A 26,695-nucleotide genomic window follows, 5' to 3' on the forward strand; every position below is an offset into this window, starting at 1 on the left:
AGAGCTTTATTTTGCTTCAATAAACGTAAACTGAGTACAAATAACACCACTGGCACTGGCACTAGTTAATGCTTATTGTCAACAAGTGGAAATCTTTCAGAAGAAATTAGGTGCCTGGATTCCTAGCATAGTTAATTTTTATTGAGATGATTTAATATAGAAACAAATGTATCTAAAGTGGATTTTTTATAATCTTGAACCAGTGTGGAGTTTTCCTTGCATCTTTTGGAAGATACGTTGTAACCAAGCAGTCACACCTATAGCTGGAGTTTGGTATTTTGTGGTCATCAATCAGCCACCATCACTAATAAAATAACTCAAAATTCATGCCTGGCTGATAGCAATGATTTCTGTGACCTTATATCACAGAGTTGCATCCACCTGTTAGGGCTAATATCCAGGCACCAGCCCCTGACCTCCAACACCATTTTCAGCTTTTTAGACTGTTAGGAATTCAGCATGGTATTCGTAATTCAAATAGCAAATCCACCTCATCATTGTGTTTGAGCAGGATGAGTGTGGCATAAATTAGATAGGAGAGCTCTCGGGCATGTAAATATTCATCCGTACAACTATGATAATTCCATTTTACAAAAGCTTTATTTATCTAACTTGACTTTCTATTAGAGTGGGATTTGTAAAATGATACAGGGGAAGTTTGAGGAAGCATTTATTCTGGCTTTTTATTTTCTGTGACTTTTGCATCTCATTAAAAACATGCAATTGTGAATATTGAGAAATGTTCTAAAGAACCTTATCTATATTATATATATAATTTATATAAAAATAAATCACACATTTTAAAGTAATTAGAGATGACAATGATGTTTATTTTAAGAGCTGCCATAATTTTAGTACCTACCATATTCTGTAAATCTTATTAATCTGTGTCTCTCTCTCTGCATCAGAAGCTTCTGTGAGTTTGGGGGACGTGCAGGCTCATCTTTCTAGCTCTTGTGCCAAGAACAATGACTGGCCTATGAAAGTCATCACATTGCTTTTTTAACTGAAGTAGAAGAAAAGCTAAAATACAGATTTTCATGTGATATAACATGATGGTCCAAAGGAATTAATGATATTATCCTTTAGCATTTTTTTTCTGATTGTAGTATAGTATGCTGCAGATGTTACAATTACATAATTTTGATCTTAATTATACTGTTTTCATTTCTGTATTTCATTTTTTGTGTTTGTTGTTTTGGGAAATCAGTTTTATTTCAAATGGGTAAAACAGAAAGAGAGTAAATGCTCAAGTATATTTTTAAAAATATAAGTAATAAAATTTAGATTAAACTCAATTCAAAGCATTCATCTATAAGAGGACCAGGGGTGAATTTAGGTTTGGGGATGGGTGTATAACCTTGGTCAGTCAACACACCTCAAACTACTTTAAGTCTGTGAAATGCGAGTGCCATCTCTCTTTATTTGAAAGGGTTATTTTAACCATCTTGTAAGTTAATATGTTTATATCTATTTCTCAAGTTATAAATCCAAAGGCATGGGATAATATATCACCACTATTTTTATTAGAAATTACACACTTTATCATTTCATTCAATCAGCATCACAAGTTTATTAATTGAAAGTTTTGACTGAGGAGAGGAAACTGCTTTTGTTGGCTCCAAATGCTAGAAAAAAAAAATTGTGTGTTGTATTAGTCCATTTTCACACTGCTGAAAAAGACATACCCGAGACAGGGAAGAAAAAGGGGTTGAATTGATCTTACAGTTCCATATGGCTGGGAGTCCTCAGAATCATGGCGGAAGGAGAAAGGCACTTCTTACATGGAGGCGGCAAGAGAAAATGAGGAAGAAACAAAAGCAGAACCCCCTGATAAACCCATCAGATCTTGTGAGACTTATTCACTATCAGGAGAATAGCATAAGAAAGACTGGCCCCCATGATTCAATTACCTCCCCCTGGGTCCCTCCCACAACATGTGGGAATTCTGGGAGATACAATTCAAGTTGAAATTTGGTGGGGACACAGCCAATCCATATCGTGTGTATTTCATTTGTTCTTTCAAAATGAACTTTTTTGAATGAACTGCAGTTAGACAGAGGGTTCAAACAGCAAATGTACTTTAAAGAGAATATAATAATAACAAAGTTAAAGACAATGTTGCATTGATTTAGGAACAAAGTATCCACTTCAGATATTTAATTATTATTATTTTTTAGAAAAGCTTAGTTTGATGGGAAAATGTCTACTGTTAAGGAACAAAGTCTTGTGTGTTATACATAAGATTTTAAGTATTATGTCTATAATAAAAATTATTTGCATAATGATCAAAATCACCATATTTGTTTAGAGATAAATAGAAAATTGTCTTTGAGGATTCAGTCTAGAAATCATTTTTCCAGAAAGTCTCCCTGAGACCCTTGGAGAGGAGATTTCGTTTTTCAACCTTCTCTAAATCCAGTCTTGAAAACTGGGTTAAGCATCTCTCCCGTGTGCTTCCCACTTTTACTTACCAATAGTTAATATACTGTCCTATGATTTTTTTTTTAACCTAAAGTTCTCCTACCAAAACCAAAGTTACTTGATGTCAGGGGCTGTATATTATTCCAGATTTACCTATTCCTGATGCAAGTTCTTGAGATGCTGGAACTACATTCATTATTACAATTACAGTAATGCACAGGGAAGTTGGCCCTTAAGAGAAAGGAGCAAGGTCGGGCCATGCTGCGGGCAGTGTGGCAAACAGGGAGTGTGCAAGTGTTGGATTTGGTTATGGGGAGATGTGGGATCTCTGGATTTGAGGCTTTGCAAGTGGTACAGTTCGTATAGTTTAGTAACAGCAAGATTTACAGTGGGGCCCTAAGAGTGGATGGCTGCATGCAAGATCATTCCATGCAAAGAAGGAATGAAAGATCCATGTAGACATGTCAGTGTCCAGGAAGGAAAACAGGAGCTCTGAAAGAGAGAAGAAGGTGCTAAAATGTTCTGTGGTAGAGAAATGAGATAGGAATGGCATTTGTTTTGCTTTGTGTTTTAGAAAGAAAGTCTATCTATCTTGCCTAGGCTGGCCTCCAACTCCTGAGTTCAAGGGATCCTCCAGCCTCTGCCCCCCCAGTAGCTGGGATTACAGACATGCATCACAGTACCCGGCTTCACTGAGTATACTTAAGTAAGGAAAGGGACAATGTTTAGGAAGCAACATTGAGAATGTATAGTTTCTGTGCCACCAGAGCTAGTCTACAGTAGACATTAGAATTAAACAAACAAAAACAATTGCCACCATTTGAGAGGACTCCAAGGGAAGCCACAGAACCAGAACAGTCTTACCAGACCTTTCCATTATTAGCATATTGACAATGTTAGTACTATTTGGATGGATGGAATGAAAATGAATGCATGAATAGACAAATGAATAAACAGATAAATTGTCAAATCAACATGATTATCCTTTGCCTTAGAAATCACCCTTTATATATTCTTTCCTTTTTATTTATCATATTTTACCTTCCTGTCTCAGAATGACAGTTATAGCCAACTCAAGCCAATGTGAGTTCTGTTCCTAAGTATCTACATTCTAGGATGTTTCTGCAATTAATTAATAATACTCTTTTACTGTGAAAAACTAAATGAGGATGCTCAGAATTCCAAATCCCCAAGCTTTTAAAATGCCATCCCTATTAAAGTTACAAAAAATTCACACCTATGTTTACTCTCCTAAGCTCGTTAGGGAGTTCCAACAAGGAATCAAGTATATTCCAGATCCCAAAATTTATTAGTTTTATCTCATTTCTTTGGCATCAAGTATGAAAAAGATCCAACTAGTGAATTATAACACAGAATCTCAACATTTAAACTACTGTAATCATCCACATTCCTTTTACAGAATCATTTCTTTTCAGCATGATGAAGAGTTACTAATGAATGGATACTAGACACTTATCTCGGGATAGGGGTAAAATCAGAAATATGATGATATGTCTGTCCTAAAAGAGCTTAGAGCCTGGGAAGGAAAGATAGTCATGTGAACAGGCAGGTAACAATTTCAGATATTAAATGGAAAGGTTTTAGTTTTGATTACAAAGGCAGCACATGGGCAGCGGAGTAAAATGTAGGTTTTGAAGTTCAAAGAACAGGTTCAAATACATATTTGCTGCTTATTTCCTGTTATGGGTTAAATTGTGCCCCCCTCCAAAAAAAACTCACACATCAAATTCCTAAATCCAAGTAACTCAGAATGTGACCTTATTTAGAAATAGATCATTTCAGGGTGGGCGTGGTTGCTCACACTTTTAATCCCAGCACTTTGGGAGGCTGAGGTGGGTGGATTACTCGAGTTCAGGAGTTTGAGACCAGCCTGGCCAACATGGTGAAATCCTGTCTCTACTAAAAAGACGAAAATTAGCCAGGCACGTGGGTGCCTGTAGTCCCAGCTACTCGAGAGGCTGAGGCGGGAGAATCACTTGAACCCAGGAGTCAGAGGTTGCAGTGAGCTGAGATCACGCCACTGCAGTCCAGCCTGGGTGACAGAGCAAGACTCCATCTGGGAGAAAAAAAAAAAAGGTGGAGGGGAAACGCTTGACATACAGACAGACAGGCACCTGAGGAAGAGGCCATGTAAAGATGAAGGAGACTGATGATTCTACCAGCCAAGGAGCACCAGAGATTCCCAGCAACCTCCAGAAGCTGGGGAGAGACAAGAAGGGTCCTCTACAGACAGCATTTGGAGGGAACATGATCCTCCCGACATTTCAATTTCAGACTTCTGGCCCCCAGAACTGTGAGGCAACACATTTCTGTTGCTTTAAGCTGCTCTGTTTGTGGTATTTTGTTACAGGCAATCTTGGCAAATGGCTCCATTCTCTAGAAGCTTTTTGATAAAGTTGTTTAATTTTCTTAAGCATGCTAACCTTTTTCGAAAAAGAAAATGATGTTGCACATAGTTAGGAACTGTTGGAAAAATTAAGAGATCTGGTATACAGTTGGTGCCTAATAAATGGAAGTAGTAACTCTAATAATTTTAAACTAAGGTCTTTTAAGAGTTTTAAAACTCCTGATCACAAAAATCATAAAAATATTTTGTCATTTGTTATTTTCTATTTTTGTTATGAAGTGTGATTATATATAAATATTAAGTGCTACAAATAGTCACTTTATGGACTGTTCATAATTGAAAAATAATCCAAGACTCTAAAAGCATTCCCTTTTATGTTTCACTTTCACTAAATGGCCATTCTCCTGTGCTTAAGGGTATTTCAACTGGAATGAAACATGATGCCAAAAATACATAATTAGCACTAAAATTATTATGCTTAATTTTTTATCATGACAATAACAAGGATTTAGCCATGCTGCAGAAGTGTTTAATTAATTTGCTATGTACGTGTAAAGAAGAGAGGGAACAAATGGGGAAATCATATTAATGCTCATGTTCCTGCAGAAATTCCATTAACCTTGCTTTTCAGCAGCAGCAAAAGGCAGATTCTGTGGGGCCCATTTGTATCCACTTCAGTGACTGCCTGGTCCTCTCCATGCTGAGACCTCAGCATCCTCCATTCCCCCTAAGAAAGGAACGACACCAAGAAATGGCATGGATGCATTATCCAAGATATTTCAGGATGAGATGACGCCAGTGATTTACAAACCCCTCCAGCACGTAGACCAACAAGGAATCTTCTAAATATTTTTATGAATTTCATAGGAAACCCAGAGAAAACACATATAAAAAGAGAACTACAGTAAATTTCACATATAAATAAATGCTGATTCAAAACTTATAAATAAATGTCAACATAGAATTTGAGAGCAAATGAAAATATCAATGAATATGGAAATTCATTTCAGTAGTATTACGATGATTAAACAAAAGGATATTTCATGTATTGGTAGATTTTAGAAAATAATACTTTAAATATAAATATTAAAATTCATAGATAAAAATTTAGCACACATTTTGGATTGAGCTTTATAAACTTCATCAAAAATAAGGAAAAGAGACCAGGTGCGGTGGCTCACTCCAGTAATCCCAGCACTTTGGGAGGCCAAGGCGGGTGGATCACCTGAGGTCAGGAGATGGAGACCAGCCTGGCCAACGTGGTGAAACCCTACCTCTACTAAAAATACAAAAATTAGCCGGGCATGGTGGCCAGCGCCTGTAGTTCCAGCTACTCAGGAAGCTGAGTCAGGAGAATCGCTTAAACCTGGCAGGTGGAGGTTGCAGTGAGCCAAGGTCATGCCATTGCACTGCAGCCTGGAAGACAGAGCGAGACTCTGTCTCAAAAACAACACAACAGTAACCAAAAATAAATACAGAAAAAGAAGGATTTATTTTTTGAATTGTCCCAATTTAATAGAATAATTCAAAAGCATTCCAATTACCACTGTAAACATTACCTCTTTCACTATTCTATAATACCCTCCTGGAAATTTGAGTTAATGCAACTAGATAAGAAAATAAAATAAGAGGCACAATTAAAGGAAGATTCTTGTTGGGAGCATGAAATCTACCATGAGAGTATTATTTACACCACAGAAATTGGCAAATGGTATCAGTCAGGAATCCCTTATGCCAGCAAAGTTGCTTGTTAAACATTTATCAGCACGCCCCTACTGTTAGACTTCCCTCCGGTACCTCAGATGCAATGGTCCATAAAAAATTCATTGGTCCCTTCCTGGCCACATTGCATGACCTGCAGCCTGTTGTGCCTTTGCCAATATCCCCATCTATCTAGGCATTTGCACTAGCAGCTGCCTTTCCTCCTATCTCCTGAAGTCCCTCAGAAATGTCTGCCCAACTTTCAGCCTCCCCACAAGTCCCTTGGTCATTACTTTCCCCCCTCTGCGTCGTTCCAAGGTCCCCCTAGATGGTCTTCCTGTAGCCACTGCCTCACTGCTGAATCCATTACCCTCAATATGCTAAGTATTTCCAAAACAGATCCTATCCCATCACTTCACTGCTTTAAAACCTTCTCTCAATTTTCATTGCATATTCACATTAAAATGCAGGCCTGTTTCAATCTGACACTAACCTACGTACCTATGCCCTCTCTTGCTGATAGGTGAAGACCCGGTTCCACCATCACTACTCTTGGAAAGCTTTTTGCATCTACTCCCCAGAGAGCCTCTGGGACTAGAGTCCTCTGTGTGTCCTTCACTCTGTAATCACGCTATACCACAGTGGCCCTCCTGGACCTACCATGCAGGTTTACAGCTCGATAGCTTTGCTCATTTGTGTTTGCTCAATAGCTTTGCTCATTTTGGCTTGGAATGCTTCTCTTTCATCCCTTCTCCACCTGGAATAGTTGCATTCATATATCCAAGCTGGCCCAACTAGTTTCTCTGTGAATTTTGTCTGACCTAGACCAGAAAGAATTACTTCTTCCTCTGGGTCCTTGTTCAACTTTGTACTTCACATGTGGCTGTTCCTCCTGGTGTCTGTGAGTTTCTTTATGTTAAGAGATCATTGCTTATTTCATCTTCATCTTTACTCAGCCAATACCTAATAGTATGTTGCAAACAGTAAGCACTCAGCACACAGCTGAAGAAAGGATGCATTCAGAACTCAACACTTTTGGTGGAATAGCTTACAATCTTAGAGGAGAAAACCACATCCTGGGAATTTCTGTTGGAGACAAGAACACAGGCTGCAGGGAAACAGGCAATTGATTGACAGCAGGGAATAAGGTCACAGGTCAGACATGAACACTAAAATAAGACAGCACCAGGTGTGTTTTATGGAAATCACCAACTCAGCAGAGCTCAGAAGGCCTGAGAGGCTTGTGGTATCACAGAAATGTGTATGATGAGTGCTGCCAAGTAATGATCAGTGGTCATGAGAAGCTCAAATTATGCCCCATATCCTTTTATTAAGAAATGTTTAGAAGTTAATTTATTTTAGGAAAAAAATTCTTCCCAAATCTTTTTTTTTTTTTTTTTGAGACAGAGTCTTGCTGTGTTGCCCAGGCTGGAGTGCAGTGGCCAGATCTCAGCTCATTGCAAGCTCCGCCTCCCGGGTTCCCGCCATTCTCCTGCCTCAGCTTCCGGAGTAGCTGGGACTACAGGCACTGCCACCACACCCGGCTTGTTTTTTGTATTTTTTAGTAGAGACGGGGTTTCACCGTGTTAGCCAGGATGGTCTCGATCTCCTGACCTCGTGATCTGCCTGTCTCGGCCTCCGAAAGTGCTGGGATTACAGGCTTGAGCCACCGTGCCCGGCCCCAAATCTTAGTTACTACTGTCCTCAAAACAAAACCAAAATCATAAAGGCAACAAACAACAAAAAATGTATTTATTCAGTACTTCTCATTTTCTTAAGATTACATTGTGAACATAGCTTTACAATGTTGTAAAAGTCAATAACTTTGAACAACGTATATTAACAATATTTATTTTTATTTTAAATAATATATTTCTAACTTACATTTTTATTTTTAACAACATACATGGAGAGGTGACAAAATTCCAGCTATTACGCTAGTGTTTCAAATATAGGAAATAAAGCATAAACTTTATTTACATTCTACATACTGGAGCAATCTTAATGAGTACTTTTTTGAACAGCTAGGGATGAATAACATAACATTAATAAGCCCGAAGTGCTTTCAGTATCTTCACATGTTGATTAACCATTTACATTTTAGAATTTAATGTATTCTGGATGTGACTTTTGTTTTCACTGAAATGAATCCACTTGTCCACATCTGCTTCCCAGAACTTCTCTGTCCCCATGGTCACCATCTCTGCACTTTTAAGGATGATGCTAGACAAAACTGTTGTAATAAATACCACAGATGAGTTATTCTTGCCTCATCTTAAAAAAAAAAAAAAAAAAACATAAAGGATTCTGAGCCAAATTCACTAGCTTTACCAAATAAAATTGCATGTTACTCTAAATAAACCTATATAACTTTCAAGATTCCATAAATACATGTTACTACCACAAAGTGAGCTGGCAATTAATAATGCAAGCAAGTCCCATATTATGGAGTCAACATTAACATATTATTATGCACATCCTAACCTGGGGAATGAGTGCTGATTTGCTCTTCACTCTTGTCTCGCAGACACTGATCAGCAGAGAGTTTGGCTTACTTAACTTCACCCTTCAATTCTTAGTATTGGTAAAAAAGAAATAGTCTGTTCCTCACTATCACTGGTTTTTTTGGTTCAGAGGCCCTCAGAAGAATGAGATATTATGGTTAACACTTTGAATTAGAAAAACACATGGCCAAGGATCACTGAGGCATCATTCTTATTGGCGTAACATATGCAGAGGCAAAACACAAATTTAGAAATAAAAATTAAATTTATTTTCCAATATAGAAAAATTTAGTTATTTTACATAACCCTGATAAGGCTCTATCCATTCCCTTTCTTGCACTTTTCTTTCTTTTCTATATGCCTAAGAAAATGTTTGACATCATTGAGAGCAATAAAAATTCTAGTTTCTCTTTTTAAAACATTTACAAATTAATTATAGTCTAAGGACAGCATATTTTCTATTTTTCTATTTTTACACTATTACACATTATATAATGTGCATGTAGTACACATTATATAATGTATATATAATGTTTATATAATGTATATTATATATAGTGCATTGTACTTGGCTCTACTATGCTTATAAGCAATGTATGTGTGTATGTATATTTTTTCCAAGGGAAAGGGCACCCTGGAATGTTTTTAATGCCACATCACACTCCTTTGAGTCACTGGAAGCTTGAGCAGCAGCCTGTGAACAGAAACAAGCACAGAGTAGAGTTTCTGTTTTCTCTTCTTTTCTTTTTTTTTTTTTTTTTTTTTTTTTGAGTCGGAGTCTTGCTCTGTCACCAGGCTGGAGTGCAGGGGCGCGATCTTGGCTTGCTGCAACCTCCGCCTCCCGGGTTCAAGCGATTCTCCTGCATCAGCCTTCTGAGTAGCTGGAACTACAGGCGCCCGCCACCATGCCTGGCTAATTTTTGTATTTTTAGTAGAGATGGGATTTCACCGTGTTAATCAGGATGGTCTTGATCTCCTGATCTCATGATCCGCCAGACTCGGCCTCCCAAAGTGCTGGGATTACAGGCATGTGCCACCCTGCCCAGCCAGAGTAGAATTTCTTAATTAAAAAGGAAAGAAAACATCAGATGTAGAGAGGGCAGACTGGCAACACTATCTAGAGGCAGAGATAGTTCTTTATCTCTGTCTTTATGAGGTAGTTCTTTATCTCTGTCTCTAGATAGCCTAGCCAGTGTGCGCTTCTCTACACTGTATTTGAAACTGTGGTCTGATATTTTCTTTCCTTTTATTTTTGGGTAATATCAGCATTTAATGGAATCCTAAAAATCACTGCCTGCCTTCTGACTGCCACTGAGTTGTAATCAACACCAGCAATATATTTCTTCTCTATTTAAATATATGCCTAAGAAAATGTTTGACATCATTTTACTAGCCATTAAAAATAAGTCCATCTCTGAAAAAATCCTTATCCACTATAGCTAGAGGCAAGCTAGAGGCATTTTAGAACACTGAACATGTATTAGATTTCACTTTACCTTGTTCCTTTTGTTAGTTTTATTTTTCCTGTCATTGCTTAAATGGTGCTGCATTCACGATTCAGGAAAGCAGCTAGCTGATGTTGCTGGGTATAATTTAAAGTCTACACACAATCTCTTACTATCACTGGGAGTGAATTTAAAAGTATTTGCACTCAAATTTTTAAAGGGACAGCAGTTTTTACATTTCACTAAATTTCATCATTTTTTATAGTTACAGGGTGGTGGAAAGGGAGAATGTTTTAACAAAATGGCACCCACAAGTTCATAATGTGAAAACTGCTTGTGTTAGCATCTAGAATAAATGCCAAGTCTTAAGTTTTACTTTTTAAAGAGTGTCACAAACGGAGCAAATCTCTTAACCAGTACCTAGTGAAGCTGAAGCTCATAAGACATAGTTCTTGTCAGTAAATGAGATCATGATCACGAGTCTGAGTAGTTATTTGTAAGTAAAGCTTATTCTTCTTTTATACATCTAGGAAAGGTTCTATATCAAATAAATTTCTTTAGCTTTTAGACACTTGGACAAGGAGAAATGTATGTGTGCATATATATGTACATATATCAATAACTTGCTGACCCTTTCAAAAGCTCACAGTTTTAGAATTGTGTCACTATTTTTGCAGAGAATGTGAGTAAAAGAACGTTGAGCGCTTCAAACTCTGCATCAGTTCTCAGTACTCATTTCAGAGTCAAACAACAGACGACTAGAGAAAACTCATTTTTTAACCGAAGGAATTACACACCCTTGAAGTGAGACATAAAAGCTGGTTGGTTCACCATGGGCAGAAACATCAATGTGGAAGAAGAGAGGGCGCCTAATCTGTTGGCCTTCATAGGATATTGTCGTCTATAACAATAAAAGCAGTGTTTTGTGGGATTAAAAGAGATGAAAGCATTCATTCAAAATTAAACTTATTTTTAATGAATATCTCTATTGTAACTTTTTAGACACTCTTGTATAGATGTAACCTCTCTTACATAGTACAGGTTTGTGCATGCACGTTCCCATTTATTTATTCATCAACCAAAGTTAAGCACTCTAATCAAATCCTATGCCAGATACTGAATAGACAAAGTTGAACACCTGTCATGGTCCTACTGTGTTTGCAGACCTGTGGGCCGAACAGCTTCAGTCCAGTATCATCCTGGAGGAGCACAGAAAGTGCCGTGGGGAACCACACAGCTCTTCAAGGAGGATCTCTTTTACAGGCATGATGCTTTAGGGAATATGGTGTGGCGGTATTTCATATACATGTGAATAAAACTTAAAAAGGGATTTTAGTGCTGTATTTTTATGATACAAATTACCGTGAGGGAATAGTCTTTATCCAAAAGTCCTAGAGGAAATAAAGCATAAAAAGAATGCAAAAAAGGTTACGTCCATAAAAACATTGATTTTTCCTGGAAAATTGTCAAGCTGTTGCTCATCCAGAAGGAACTAGGTGTGATTTTCATCATTAAACCAGTAAATATCACAGTTATGAATTGGAAACATGAACTTAACAGGTTAAGTCTGTAACAGGTTTGGTCTGTGACTTTAACAGTTTACGTAACCTTTAAAGTCAACACTCTGTAAGAGGAGTCTCTGTCTGCACAATCGGTCACTGCCAATGGGAACTGCCGGGGGAAAATTGGGAACGGCTAGTGGGTACAAACACACAGTTATAATGAATAACAACTAGTACTTGGAAGTGTAGTAGGGTGACTGTAGTTAACAATAATTTATTGTGTATTTTAAAATAACCAAAAGAGTGAAATTGGCATGTTTTTAAACACAAAGAAATGATAAATGCTTGAGGAGACGGATACCCAATTACCCTGATTTCATCGTTACACATTGTATGCTTGTGTCAAAATATCGTGTGTACTCCATATATAGGTACAACCATTACATACTCATAATAATGAAAACAGTAATGACGAAGATAGTCATTAAAAGTTTGATGAATTAATTTTCAACAAATTATTTTGCTAATATATTAAATCCCACAAATCATTAATTTTATGGTTACATATAATTTTTCCATCAGCTGACCTTTTGTGTTGCTGTTTATTTCATCTTTACCTGTGTGCTTTCATCTAATATAATTTTTATGCTACCTGAAAAGGTCTAAGAGTGTTTACTCGGATTTAATTTATCTTAAAATGTCTTCAATTATTATAGGATATTTTCACTTTGTGTAGACCTCTATGTTGGTCGTCATTTTATTACAGCACTTTAAAGATAGTGTTCATTACCTGTGGCTTTGATTTTTTTCTAAGGCAAAATCTGCTGTAAGTTTTATTGTTGCTTCTTTGACAGTCTTTTTTCTATGACTAATTTAAAATTTTTCTGTTTGCAATTTGGTTTCTTTCATATGAATTCTACCTTTTCACTTCTGCTACTCAAAATCTGTAATCAGTTACAGTAAATTATCTGTCATTATCTCTTCAAATATTGCTTTCATTCCATTGTTTCTTTTTTCTCCTTATGAAGAAATGTTATTTAATATTTTGCCTATATTCCAAGCTTTCTGACAGTCATTCCTCATTTACTATTATTTTCATTATCTCTCTCTTTCAAATATTGTGTATTAACCTTTCTTCTAGTTCTCCAATCCTCTTTTCACCTTTGCCTAATCTGCTATTAATTAGCTTAATTTTTAATTTCTGCAACTGCCTGTTTCAATTGCAGAATTTCCGTGTGACTCCAGTCTTTGTAGATGGCAATTCTCTGCTGATGTTCTTTATGGTGTATTTTGTTTTCTTGAACATATTAATTGCAGTTATTTTAAAGGCAACTTCTGCTAACTTTAATATCTAGACTTCCTGTGAGTCTCTTTCTATTGTATTTTTTTTTTCTTCTCAGTGTTTGGTCACTGGGTCTTTTCTCCTGGTACGCTGGGTAACTTTTTTTTTTAAACTAAAGGATCTTTTGTATGGAAAATTGTACAAATAATTTGAGAGTCTGGTTGAGGCTTGATTTCCCCAGAGACCATTTATTTTGTTTCTGGCAGGCAGGCAGACTGCAGCTGATCTCCTTAATCCAATCTAAATTTGAGCTGCTTAATCCAATCCAATGCAATCCAAAGTTGATCCAATCTAAATAAAAGCTGGTTTTCAGCCCCTATGAGTGCTGGTCCATTTCCAGGTGCATCCTTACTAATGTGTAGCCCTTCAGTGACCTTCAGCTGTGGGCTTTGGTGCTTGCTAGAGATTGTCTTCCTTCCTGACTCTCTCTCTCCTGTGAGACCACAGGACTTAGCTTCTCCATTTCCTGCCTGGCACCTGGAGGAAAGAGTGGATCCGTGTTGGGCTCACTACTCTCTGTTTACTTTCTCTCCATTATTCTGGCTCCTTGACTTGTTGCAGCCTTGATAAACTCTCCCATGTCCTCAAAACAATTATTTTTATCTTTTTATATATTTTATCAAGCTTTTCTAATTTGGCTCAGCAGGAGACTTGGTCTGATAACAAGCTGTTTCATCTTAGCCAGAAGATCATGTCCCGAACGATTTTTTAAGTCAGCCCTCTACTATTATTGATAGCAATTCTAAGTGCTTAGTGGGTGTCAGATGTATTGCAAACCTCATCTCTATCAATTTTCACTACAACCATGCCAGGGAAGAATTATTGCTCATGTGCTACTCACAGAGCTCATCAGTTGAGAAAAACAAAAGAAAACAAAACAAAACAAAAGAGGCTTGGAACGAAGTGTCCCATGACTGCTTCTCTCTGCGATGCTGTTTCATTTCATCATCCTAGGCTACTGAGCTTTTAGCCATCATTGTTTGTCCTCCATCAACTGCTTCCTTAGCCCAACCCTTTCTTTGACCTGACTGTACTGTGAGACTCAAGTTGATGGTGGAGGTAGGGGACAATTCACAGCAGATCTGGAGGAGTCAGAAGAGTCCAGAGATTTAGGTCAGAGCTTTGTGCCCTCCCAGGCTTCCTGAGTCATTTGCTCAGAGCCCAGCAATAGCCAATAAGCAATTGGCTGCCAAGATGTTCTTGTTGGTTTGAGGTGAGTGCCCTCTGAGAATTCTCCAGAAGCTTTTAAAACCAACCTGCTTATCTGACTCCAGTTGGGAGCATAGACAGATTAAAATGAACTCCCCTTTCTGCTAACTTTCTTTTAACACTAAGGAATCAATTCCTAAATATAGTCTCTTCTAAAATATGTCTTAATGATATATTGAGTATTTTTTACAGTGCTTGCTACAATGAATCTGTTATGTATTTAAAATAATGCATACTTCTCAAATCCTTTTTCCATATAAGATTATCTCATATTCAAAAACAGTTTTCAAAATAGAAAACAACTGCTTACTAGATCTGCCAAGCTAAAAAAGATAAAAATTTGAGTCATATCTTAAACATGTAAGTTAAAAAATGGACAGTATATCGAAAGGTAATAAGATTTAATTAAAATAGTATATATTAAACTTAAAATAATTCATTACTTCCCTCTGCATCTGTCTTGTTATTTTTTCTTCATGAAATAAACATTTTGAAATGCCCAATTATCTTTCATTTTATACGAAACATTCTTTTCACTGCCAAACTAGTTTTATCAACAAGTCAACTAAATTCTGAAATAGAAATTTGTGTTCATAGATGCTATCCTTGACTAACGATTCTTTCTACCATTCATTTTTAGTTAAAATTATTTGAATATTTACCTTAAAATGTAGTCATGTAAAATAGTTTCCCATGCAGTCTTTACTCCATGGATTGATTTACCTAGCCATGACCGAATATCTATTACATGTGAGGCACTGGGATAAGGACTGAGGTGGACAATTGTTGTCTATCTTTTCACCTAAAAGTGATGTAAAAATGTGCATTGAAATTCTGATGATGCCAAACACAGTATCAGGTAAGAATGCAATAAATTATTTGCATTCCATGAATTTATAATCCAGTATGAAGCAGGCAGTATGTACAAGATACAACTTTTTAAGGTAGGATATAATTAACACTATCATAAGGAAATAAAATGTTAGGAGAACCTCCAAGGGAGAGAGGTTGATTTGGGCTGATATAATCAGGAAGGGCTTCCTGGAGTTGTTGAATTTGCCTTGGAAGATGCAGTGCATATTGATCAGCCAGGGTAGAAGAGAATGTCTTATGTGATCCCACGAAGAAGGAGGAGGGGAGAGAGCAGTCATGGCTGAGATGGAAGAGGAGAGAGGAAGAGCCTCATGAGACGTCCGACATGGGGAACAACTCATGCTGGGAACCCTACTGCTCAAGCCAGAACCTCATGATATTAGGGAATTTCCATAACTTCACTGCACCTCAATTTTCTCACCTGTAAAGTGAGTGCAATAGTTTTTTTATGCTTTGAATATCATTATTTGTGTTACACAATATACAACAAAGGCAGATGGTCAGTACTGCGATGAAAATGTTAAAAATATATATATGATAAATATATATATATGATATATATGATACAGGGCTCATATCTTTCATGCACCTTCCTGGAAATAAATTAACGAGCATGGAGACACCTGGCTGGGTGGCAGCCACAGCTGAGAGCAGAGGCCGTGTTAAGGCAGTATCTACAAGGGGAAGGGCAGCAGGGGGCAAGCTCAGGCCTAGATTCCATGAAGTTTACATACGGTTGAAAGCAGTGCCTGATAAAGTCAGGGTCACATAGGTGTTTAATACATTTTAAAGACAAAATATGTAGTCCTCCCACCCTCTTTAAACACACACAGAAAGAAAAACAGAGAAACACACTCATGGAGATTGGTCACAGTTACTACTAGAAAGATGTGACGGTTCACTTGGAAATGGTAGTATTTAAGAAAATTGAAAGTAAATAGGGATTTGGAAATGTAAACATAAACTATAGGAAATCGAGCTATGCATCTAGAGTTATAGACTTAATTATACCCTTATAAAATTTATGAGAATTAGGTAAAGATATACACTTGGGAAATGTTTATCTGATAATTGAATCCTAGAATTTAACAGAAACATGGAACAACAATAAGCCAATAATGGAAATAAAATTGGAAATTCAGAATGGGATTAAAACATGGAGTTTCCAGAATATTTTGCTTCAGAAGTATCCTTAAAATATAGGTTTAAAGCTGGGCATGGTGGCTCACGCCTGTAATATCAGAACTTTGGGAGGCCAAGGTTGGTGGATCACGAGGTGAGGAGTTCGAGGCCAGCCTGGCTAACATGGTGAAACCCCATTTCTACTAAAAATACAAAAAAATTAGCTGGCTGTAGTGGCGCGTGCCTGTAATCCCAGCTACTTAAGAGGCTGAGGCAGGAGAATCGCTTGAACCTAGGAGGCGGAGGTTGCTCTGAGCTGAGATCACGCCATTGCACACTAGCCTGGAGGATGAGAGCAAAACTCCGTCAAACACACACACACACGTGTGTATATGTATGTATGTATGTATACATGTTTAAACTTCGCCATTGGCATGAGGAATTTCCTGATTCCATCAGAGCAACCACACATGGCTTTTTCAATTCTTAGTGTGCGCGCGTCACTCACGGGCCACTTTTTCATCCTGTAATTATAGCTCTTCCTGCATGTTTTATTGTCCTTACTCTTTATAAACTGTGTAAATGGAAGAGTTCATTGCGGAAAAAAATCTTCTGCAGTGTCTAACATTGTGCCTTTATGTGATAAACATTTATGTGCAATTTTCAATTTAATTAATGAGAAGATGCTGTTTAAAAAGGTTAGTTAATCGTAATTAAATGTATTGATTTAATATTTTTCCACATGGTAGTTTTCACATGATAATTTCAAAATAATCTAGGAAAATGTATCTTCTATAATGCCCCCATTTCTGCTTGTAAAGATAGGCTTTTTTTTTTTTTTTCTTGTTTTTTCTTTTTTTGAGATGAATTCTAGCTCTGTCACCCAGGCTAGAGTGCAGTGGAACGATCTGAGCTCATTGCAATCTCCACCTCCGAGGTTCAAGCAATTATCCTGCCTTAGCCTCTTGAGTAGTGGGGATTACAGGCACATGCCACCACGCCCAGCTAACTTTTGTATTTTTAATAGAGATGGGGTTTCACTATGTTGGCCAGGCTGATCTTGAACTCCTGACTTCGTAAACCGCCCACCTCGGCCTCCCAAAGTTCTGGGATTACAAGCATGAGCCACCGTGCCTGGTCAATTTTTTTGTGGTTTTAGCAGAGACGGGTTTTCACCGTGTTAGCCAGGATGGTCTCGATTTCCTGACCTCGTGATCTGCCCGCCTCGGCCTCCCAAAGTGCGGAGATTACAGGCGTGAGCCATTGCACCCTGCCAAAGATACGTTTTATAATAAAACAGGAAATTAATGCTCTGAATATTGGTGGAAGGATTTATGTTTATTTAATCACAATGAAGAATATGATGTAGTCACTTGCCGAGGCGGGCGGATCACAAGGTCAGGAGATCGAGACCATCCTGGCTAACACGGTGAAACCCCGTCTCTACTAAAAATACAAAAAACTAGCCGGGCGTGGTGGCGATGCCTGTAGCCCCAGCACTTTGGGAGGCGGAGGCAGGAGAATGGCGGGAACCCGGGGGGCGGAGCTTGCAGTGAGCCAAGATGGCGCCGCTCACTCCAGCCTGGGGACAGAGCGAGACTCCGTCTCAAAAAACAAACAAACAAAAAAACTCAGCTTATCATAAGATGTGGAGACTTTGAGTATAGATTACAAATGGTAGAAGCAGCTCTGAGCTAAACTGGGGGCACTTGCACAGTCAACTTTTTTATACACATTGATGAGTACACAGTTCTAAAGCCAAGTCCTGCGACCACCAACTACGTGATCCCTGAAAGTCCAAAATTTACGTAGAAACCAGACCCATCTACTGTTTCTCTGGCCATCCAGTGTCATAACTGCACTAAGACTTGTTTCCTAAGACCTGATACATTTACTATATATTTAGTTATTAAATATATATTATTCACTTGAGGTCTGCTATGTGCCAGGGAAAATGCAAGGCCAAGGAATGTAGCTCAAAGTCAGGCATCTTTTTTATTCTCAAAGAGTGTTCAGTCAAGGATAGACAGATTAAGGAATCAAATAGGATGCCCATGAAAACACTGTTAGGCTGCAGGGGTACTTTGAAGGAGCAGTTTGTCCTGTCTTAGCGTTCAGGGGAGGCTTTCACAGAGAAAGTGAAATGTAGAGGCGTGAAGAGTAAGGCTTAGCTGGTGAAGAAGAGATACTGGATTCTGCCTGAGGAAAAAGCAATTTCACACCCGGAGGAAAGATGCCATGGGCCACACTGGAGCCTGGGGATGGGCTGTGGATGGCAAGGTGGGTGTTGTGGTGGCACAGGAAGGAGGAAGGAGGGGAGCACACTTCGAGCTGGGAGCCCGGTGGGTTCTTGAGAGCAAAGTGTCCAAGAAGATGCCCCCTGCTTGAGGGGTTGCAAAGAAATGTGCCATAGGTTTAGAAGGTAATTCTGAAATAAGCTCTCCTAAATATTTTGGGACATCATTATTGAAATAATTCTAGTCTCCCAAGAGGGCAGCTATGAAGTCAGCCCATCTGAGGAGCTTAACAGATTGCTAAGTGAATTTTTTCCTTTCTTACATTGTATGTTTGACTTTGATACATTTAAAAGAAAATCTCACTTCAATAAATGTATTAAAAATCAGTGCAAAATACCCAAGGAAACATTACACAAGATTAGCATATAGTATATGCATTATATATATACATTTATATATGTGCATATACAAATTATCATATAATCATTTTTGGCCTGTTCATAAAGCAATATTAAATAAAAATTCAAGATTGAGTATCTGTCAGCATGGATATAGCACACTGTGTTCATTGAATTAGAAAACTTAGGTGAAAGCTTGGAGGATTTCTACATACATAAATCTAAATAATCATCCTAGTCCTGGAAAAAGTATTTAATCATAACTGGAGTGTGTGACTAAAACATTTGTGGAAATGTACATGAAATTAAAATAGGTTGTTTTACGTATTAATATTTAAATTATTTTGGTAGATATCTTAATATCACTTGAATTAGGATACATATAGATATTAACATATTTCTGAATATTTAAGTTAAATTTTAGAACGTGATTATCAGACTTCTATCTACTTATGACTGAAGGCAATTATTTTATATTTTGTTCATTTTTCCAAAAATATTTAATAAATATATATAAAGAGCAAGCTAGTACTGGATGGACAGTAACCCAACACCACACCCCACCTCCTGCCAAAAAAAGGTCAGATGTAGTCCTTGCTCTCTTGATGTAATAGGAGAGAGTCATTTATTAGAAAATGTACGTGAAAAAATATATACTTTCTAGCCAGGCAAAGGACTGCTAAGGAAAAACTACAAGAGGATTTTTTTGCAAGAGGAGGTAATCTAGTCTGGGGAGTGGGACAGGGGAAGGTCTTGGCCAAATGCTTCTGACTCTCCCCTGAAGAGTGGGCAGGAGAGAAGCTAGGAGAAAATAAAAGAATGAAAGGAGAATCCAGGCAATGCCTCATGGCAAGAGGAAGCCTTGCGTTTTTGTAGAGGAACTAGAAGGGTGCCTGGAATTCTGAAGGTGAGCTGGGGAGTGGAGTAGTGCAGCCTAGAGAGCTGAGACAGCTTAGTGCACACAACTTGAGGGTCCTGCATACTTTCTGCAACTATTCTAAGACGGATAGGCTAGCAATAAAGAGGAGGTTGAATGGTCAATTATGCTGGCATGTGGAGAACTGGTGAGAGAAGAGTGGATGTTGAAAGATAATGCAGTCAATAATTGCAATTTTCCACCCAAGCAATCGTGGCAGCTTGGACTGAGGATGTGGTGGTGGAGGTGGATTTAGGAGTTTGATTTGGGGATGTGCTGTGGGATTGTTTGATTTACACTGGAACAATCACAACAGCTGTAACAGGGAGAATGAATGACAGAGAGCAAGTTTGTAAGTTGTTAGACGGCGACTGAGATGATCTAGTCTAAAGACATTGCCGACCTCGAACTGGCTTGTCATTGCCAGAGATGATGCCAACAGTTGGTAAGTGCTTGTGGAGTATGAGAGAAGAAAATCAAGAATACTTCTCTTGGTCATGTAAATTTATTAACATATTTTAAATCTTCAAAATGTAGCCTGTATTTAGACAATTTTATTCCATTTTATAGTCAAGGGGAACTGGAGTTCAAATGCACTGAGCCACATGTCTACCATATCATAATGAATTCACAGTGGACACAGCTTTCTGTCTGAAAGTCAGTTTGATGGCAAAAGAGGTGCTTTCCCTTCTGCACTCTGGTGACACCTCCAGAGGATACCTGCATTATTCCTTTTCTTCAGATAATGTTCAGAGAAATTAATGAGGCCGGATGTTACACAGACAGTGTGTAGTGGAAATGGTTCTACAACACAGGACTTAAATTTCTAAAATCCACCTTCCTTTTCATCCCTCAGCTTTAATAAAACTGTGACCTGTTATTGCCACTTTACAGAATCACATTATTACATAAAAGGGACAGGGACACCAGTCATTTATGAAAATAATGAGAATGATCTCCATCTTTTAATTGTAAAAGGAGACAGTAACTGTATTTTTAGGAGAATGAGAGTAACCTTGGAAGAGGTCAAGTGAAAAGATACAGTTCTTGGTCACATTGCTATAGAGACAGCAAAAATACTTACTAAATGAAAGAATGAACTATGCATCTTACAGGTTAATGCATTTTGGCCAAATTCTATTTTATAGTAAATTACACATATACTTTCAAAAAACCTTGTTTTCCAGGGACCCTTTCTCCTTTTATTTACTGAGGAAGCACAATATTAAAACAGAATTTCACTTTAATTTTATAGAGGTCATTAGGACTAGTTCTTGATCCAGTAGATACTAAAACAAAATAACACGTGTGTGTGTTATTCTTTCACAAAGAAAAGCTGTTTAAATTCTGAACTAAGAAGCACTTGAATAGTGAAAATTTTTTGTTGTTTTAGTTTTGTTTTGGTACCGGATGGCAAATGCAGAAACTACAAATGTTACTTTCATTGTGATTCATCAGTATACCTCATGATAAAGGTGTGTGTCTGTGGTTTTGAAAAGAAGACAGTTTTCCCCACATATCTGGAAGAGAGTGTACAGCTAATTCACAGATTCAGAATTCTTTAAGTGTCTCCCATTAATATATTCATGGACACATAAATTGAGACACACAAGCAGTTGGAACTCAGCAAAATGGCCAAATAGCAACAGCTCTGGTCTGCGGCTCCCAGTGAGACCAATACAGAAGGCGGGTGATTTCTGCATTTCCCACTGAGGTACCCGGATCATCTCGTTGGGACTGGTTAGAAAGTGGGTGCAGCCTACAGAGGGCGAGCAGAAGCAGGGTGGGGCGTTGCCTTACCAGGGAAGTGCAAGGGGTCGGGGAAGCCCCTCCCCTAGCCAAGGGAAGCCCGAAGGACTAAGCATTGAGGGATGGTGCAATCCGACCCAGATAATATGCTTTTCTCATGATTTTTGCACCCAACAACCCAGGAAATTCCCTCAGATGCCTACACCACCAGGACCCTGGGTTTCGAGCACAAAACTAGGCAGCTGTTCAGACAGACACCCAGCTAGCTGCAGGAGGGTTTTTTTGGACCCCAGTGGCTCCTGGAACCCCAACGAGACAGAACTGTTCACTCCCCTGGAAAGGGGGTTGAAGCCAGGGAGCCAAGTGGTCTCGGTCAGCAGGTCCCACCCCCATGGAGCCCAGCAAACTAAGATTCACTGTCTGGAAAATTCTGGCTGCAGCTCGGCAGTCTGAAGTCGACCTGGGGTGCTTGAGCTTGGTGGAGGGAGGGCTGCCTGCCATTACTGAGGCTTAAGTAAATGGTTTCCCCCTCACAGTGTAAACAAAGCTGCCAGGAAGTTTGAACTGGGTGGAACCCGCCACAGCACGGCAAACCCACTGTAGCCAGACTGCTTCTGTAGATTCCTCCTCCCTGGGCAGGTCATCTGTGAAAGAAAGGCTGCAGCCCCAGTCAGCAGCTTATAGATAAAACTCCCATCTTCCTAGGACACAGCACTTGGGGGAAGGGGTGGCTGTGGGCACAGCTTCAGTAGACCTAACTGTTTCTGCCTGCTGGCTCTGAAGAGAGAAGTGGATCTCCTAGCACAGCACTCAAGCTCTGCTAAGGGAAAGACTGTCCCCTCGAGTGGGACCCTGACCCCATACCTCCTGACTGGGAGACACCTTCCAGCAGAGGTCGAAAGACACCTCCTACAGGAGAGCTCTGGATGGCGTCTGGCAGGTGCCCTCTGGGACGAAGCTTCATGAGGAAGGCACAGGCAGCAATCTTTGCTGTTCTGCAGTCTCCACTGGTCATTCCCCAGGAAATGGTCTGGAGTGAACCTCCAGCAAACTCCAGCAGACCTGAGAAGAGGGCCCTGACTGTTACAGGGAAAACTAACAAGCGGAAAGGAATAGCATCAACATCAACAAAAAGGATGCCCGTGCAAAAATTGCATCCAAAGGTCGTCAGCATAAAAGATCAAAGGTAGCTAAATCCACAAAGATGAGGAAAAACCAGCACAAAAATGCTGAAAATTCCAAAAACCAGAATGCCTCTTCTCCTCCAAAGGATCACAACTCCTTGCCAGCAAGAACACAACTGGAGAGACAATGAGTTTGATGAATTGACAGAAGTAGGCTTCAGAAGGTGGGTAATAACAAACTCCTCTGAGCTATAGGAGCATGTTCTAACCCAATGCAAGGAAGCTAAGAACCTTGATAAAAGATTACAGGAACTGCTAACTAGAATAAGTAGTTTAGAGAAGAATATAAATGACCTGATGGAGCTGAAAAACACAGCACAAGAGCTTCATGAAGCACACACAGGTATCAATAGCCAAATCAATCAAGTGGAAGACAGGATATCAGAGGTTGAAGATCACCTTAATGAAATAAAGCATGAAGATAAGATTCGAGAAAAAAGAATGAAAGGAAGAAATAAAGCTTCCAAGAAATATGGGACTATGTGAAAAGACCAAATCTACGTCTGATTGGTGTACCTGAAAGTGACGGGAAGAATGGAACCGAGTTGGAAAACACTCATAAGGATATTATCCAGGAGATCTTCCTCAATCTAGCAAGAAGGGCCAACATTCAAATTCAGGAAATGCAGAGAACACCATTAAGATACTCCTTGAGAAGAGCAACCCCAAGACACATAATCGTCCTATTCACCAAGGTTGAAACAAAGGAAAAATGTTAAGGGCAGCCAGAGAGAAAGGTCGGGTTATCCACAAAGGGAAGCCCATCAGACTAACAGCAGTTGTCTCTGCAGAAACCCTACAAGCCAGAAGAGAGTGGGGGCCAATATTCAACATCTTTAAAGGAAAGAATTTTCAGCCCAGAATTTCATGTCCAGCCAACCTAAGCTTCATAAGCGAAGGAGAAATAAAATCCTTTATAGAAAAGCAAATGCTGAGGAATTTTGTCACCACCAGGCCTCCCTTACAGGAGTTTCTGAAGGAAGCACTAAATATGGAAAGGAAAAACTGGTACCAGCCACTTCTCAAACATACCAAAATATAAAGGCCAATGACACTATCAAGAAACTGCATCAACTAATGTGCAAAATAACCAGATAGCACCATGATGACAGGATCAAATTCACACATAACAATATTAACCTTAAATGTAAATGGGCTAAATGTCCCAATTAAAAGATACAGACTGGCAAATTGGATAAAGAGTCAAGACCCATCAGAGTGCTGTATTCAGGAGACTAATCTCATGTGCAAAGACACACATAGGCTCAAAATAAAGTGATGGAGGAATATTTACCAAGTAAATGGAAAGCGAAAAAATAGCATGGGTTGCAATCCTAGTCCCTGATAAAACAGACTTTAAACCAACAAAGATTGAAAAAGACAAAGAAGGGCATTAGATAATGATAAAGGGATCAGTGCAAGAAGAAGAGTTAACAATCCTAAATATACATGCACCCAATATAGGAGCACCCAGATTCATAAAGCAAGTTCTTAGAGACCTACAAAGAGACTTAGACTCGCACACAATAATAGTGGGAGACATTAACACCCCACTGTCAATACTAGACAGATCAATGAGACAGAAAATTAACAAGAATATTCAGGACTTGAACTCAGAGGACCTAATAGACACGTACAGAACTCTCCACCCCAAATTAACAGAATTTACATTCTTCTCAGCACCACACAGCACTTATTCTAAAATTGACCACATAATTGGAAGTAAAACACTACTTAGCTAATGTAAAGGAACAGAAATCATAAGTCTCTCAGACCACAGTGCAATCAAATTAGAAATCAGGATTAAGAAACTCACTCAAAACCACACCAACTACGTGGAAACTGAATAACCTGCTCCTAAATGGCCATGGGTAAATAATGAAATTAAGGCAGAAATAAATAAGTTCTTTGAAACTGATGAGAACAAAGACACAATGTACCAGAATCTCTGGGACACAGCTAAAGCAGTGTTCAGAGGGAAATTTATAGTGCTAAATTCTCACATGAGAAAGCAGCAAAGATCTAAAATCGGCACCCTAACATCACAACTGAAAGAACTACAGAAGCAAGAGCAAACAAATTGAAAACCTAGCAGAAGACAAGAAATAATTAAGATCAGAGTAGAACTGAAGGAGATAGAGACATGAAAATCCCTTCAAAAAATGAATCCAGGAGCTGATTTTTCAAAATGATTAACAAATTGATAGACCTCTAGCCAGACTAATAAGAGAGAAGAATCAAATAGACACGATAAAATCATGAAAAATGGGATATCACCACCGATCCCACAGAAATACAAACTACCACCACAGAATACTATAAGCATCTCTACACAAATAAACTAGAAACTCTAGAAGAAATGGAAAAATTCCTGGACAGACACACACCCTCTCAAGACTAAACCAGGAAGAAGTCGAATCCCTGAATACACCAATAACAAGTTCTGAAGTTGACAGTGATTAGCCTACCAAACAATAAGAGCCCAGGACCAGATGGATTCACAGCCGAATTCTACAAGAGGTACAAAGAGGAGATAGTACCATTCTTTCTGAAACTATTCCAAACAACAGAAAAAGAGGGACTCCTCCCTAACTCATTTTATGAGGCCAGCATCATCCTGATACCAAAACCTGGCAGAGACACAACAAAAAAAGAAAAGTTCAGGTCAACAGGCCGAATATCCCTGATGAACATCGACGTGAAAATCTTCAGTAAAATATTGGCAAATCAAATCCAGCAGCACATCAGAAAACTTATCCAACATGACCAAGTGGGCTTCATCCCTGGGATGCAAGGCTAGTTCAAAATATGCAAATCAATAGACGCAATCCATCACATCAACAGAACCAGTGACAAAAACCACATGATTATCCCAGTAGATGCAGAAAAGGCCTTCAATAAAATTCAACATCCCTTCATGCTAAAAACACTCAAAAAACTAGGTATTGATGGAACATATGTCAAAATAATAAGAGCTATTTATGACAAACCCACAGCCAATATCATACGGAATGGTCAAAAGCTGGAAGTATTCCCTTTAAAAACCAGCACAAGACGGGGATGCCCTCTCTCACCACTCCTATTCAACATAGTGTTGGAAGTTCTGGCCAGGGCAATCAGGCAAGAGAAAGAAATAAAGGATATTCAATTAGGAAGAGAGGAAGTCAGATTGCCTCTGTTTGCAGATGACATGATTGTATATTTAGAAAAACCCCATCGTCTCAGCCCAAAAAGTCCTTAAGCTGATAAGCAACTTCAGCAAAGTCTCAGGATACAAAATCAATGTGCAGAAATTACAAGCATTCCTATACACCAATAATAGACAAACAGCCAAATCAGGAGTTAATTCCCACTTGCAAGTGCTACAAAGAGAATCAAATACCTGGGAATACAACTTACAAGTGATGTGAAGGACCTCTTCAAGGAGAACTGCAAATCACTGCTCAAGGAAATAAGAGAGGACACAAACAAATGGAAAAAAAATCCCATGATCATGGATAGAAAGAATCAATACTGTGAAAATGGCCATATATATAGATTCAATAGTAATATATAGATTCAATGCTATTCCCATCAAGCTACCACTGACGTTGTTCACAGAATTAGAAAAAACTGAAGTTCATATGGAACCAAAAAGCCCATGTAGCCAACACAATCCTAAGCAAAAAGAACAAAGCTGGAGGCATCATGCTACCTGACTTCAAACTATATTACAAGACAA

At 38.6% G+C, this 26,695-nt stretch overlaps 1 protein-coding gene and 1 long non-coding RNA gene across 3 annotated transcripts in view; one reads left to right on the forward strand and one right to left on the reverse strand.

The window, feature by feature from the left end:
* Positions 1-26,695, forward strand: part of LOC139355625 (CUB and Sushi multiple domains 1) — a 2,038,620-nt gene that overhangs the window by 387,109 nt on the left and 1,624,816 nt on the right. The window lies entirely within an intron of this gene.
* The window catches only part of LOC139355626 (uncharacterized), a 38,790-nt gene continuing 17,434 nt past the window's right edge, over positions 5,340-26,695 (reverse strand). Inside the window, exons 2-3 of the long non-coding RNA XR_011606415.1 lie at positions 7,334-7,456; positions 5,340-5,519 (exon numbers count right to left, since the gene is read on the reverse strand). This is a non-coding gene — a long non-coding RNA (uncharacterized lncRNA). The remainder of the gene's footprint in view (positions 5,520-7,333; positions 7,457-26,695) is intronic.

This window comes from Macaca nemestrina, chromosome 8, assembly GCF_043159975.1.
Source record: "Macaca nemestrina isolate mMacNem1 chromosome 8, mMacNem.hap1, whole genome shotgun sequence".
Taxonomy (NCBI): Eukaryota; Metazoa; Chordata; class Mammalia; order Primates; family Cercopithecidae; genus Macaca; species Macaca nemestrina.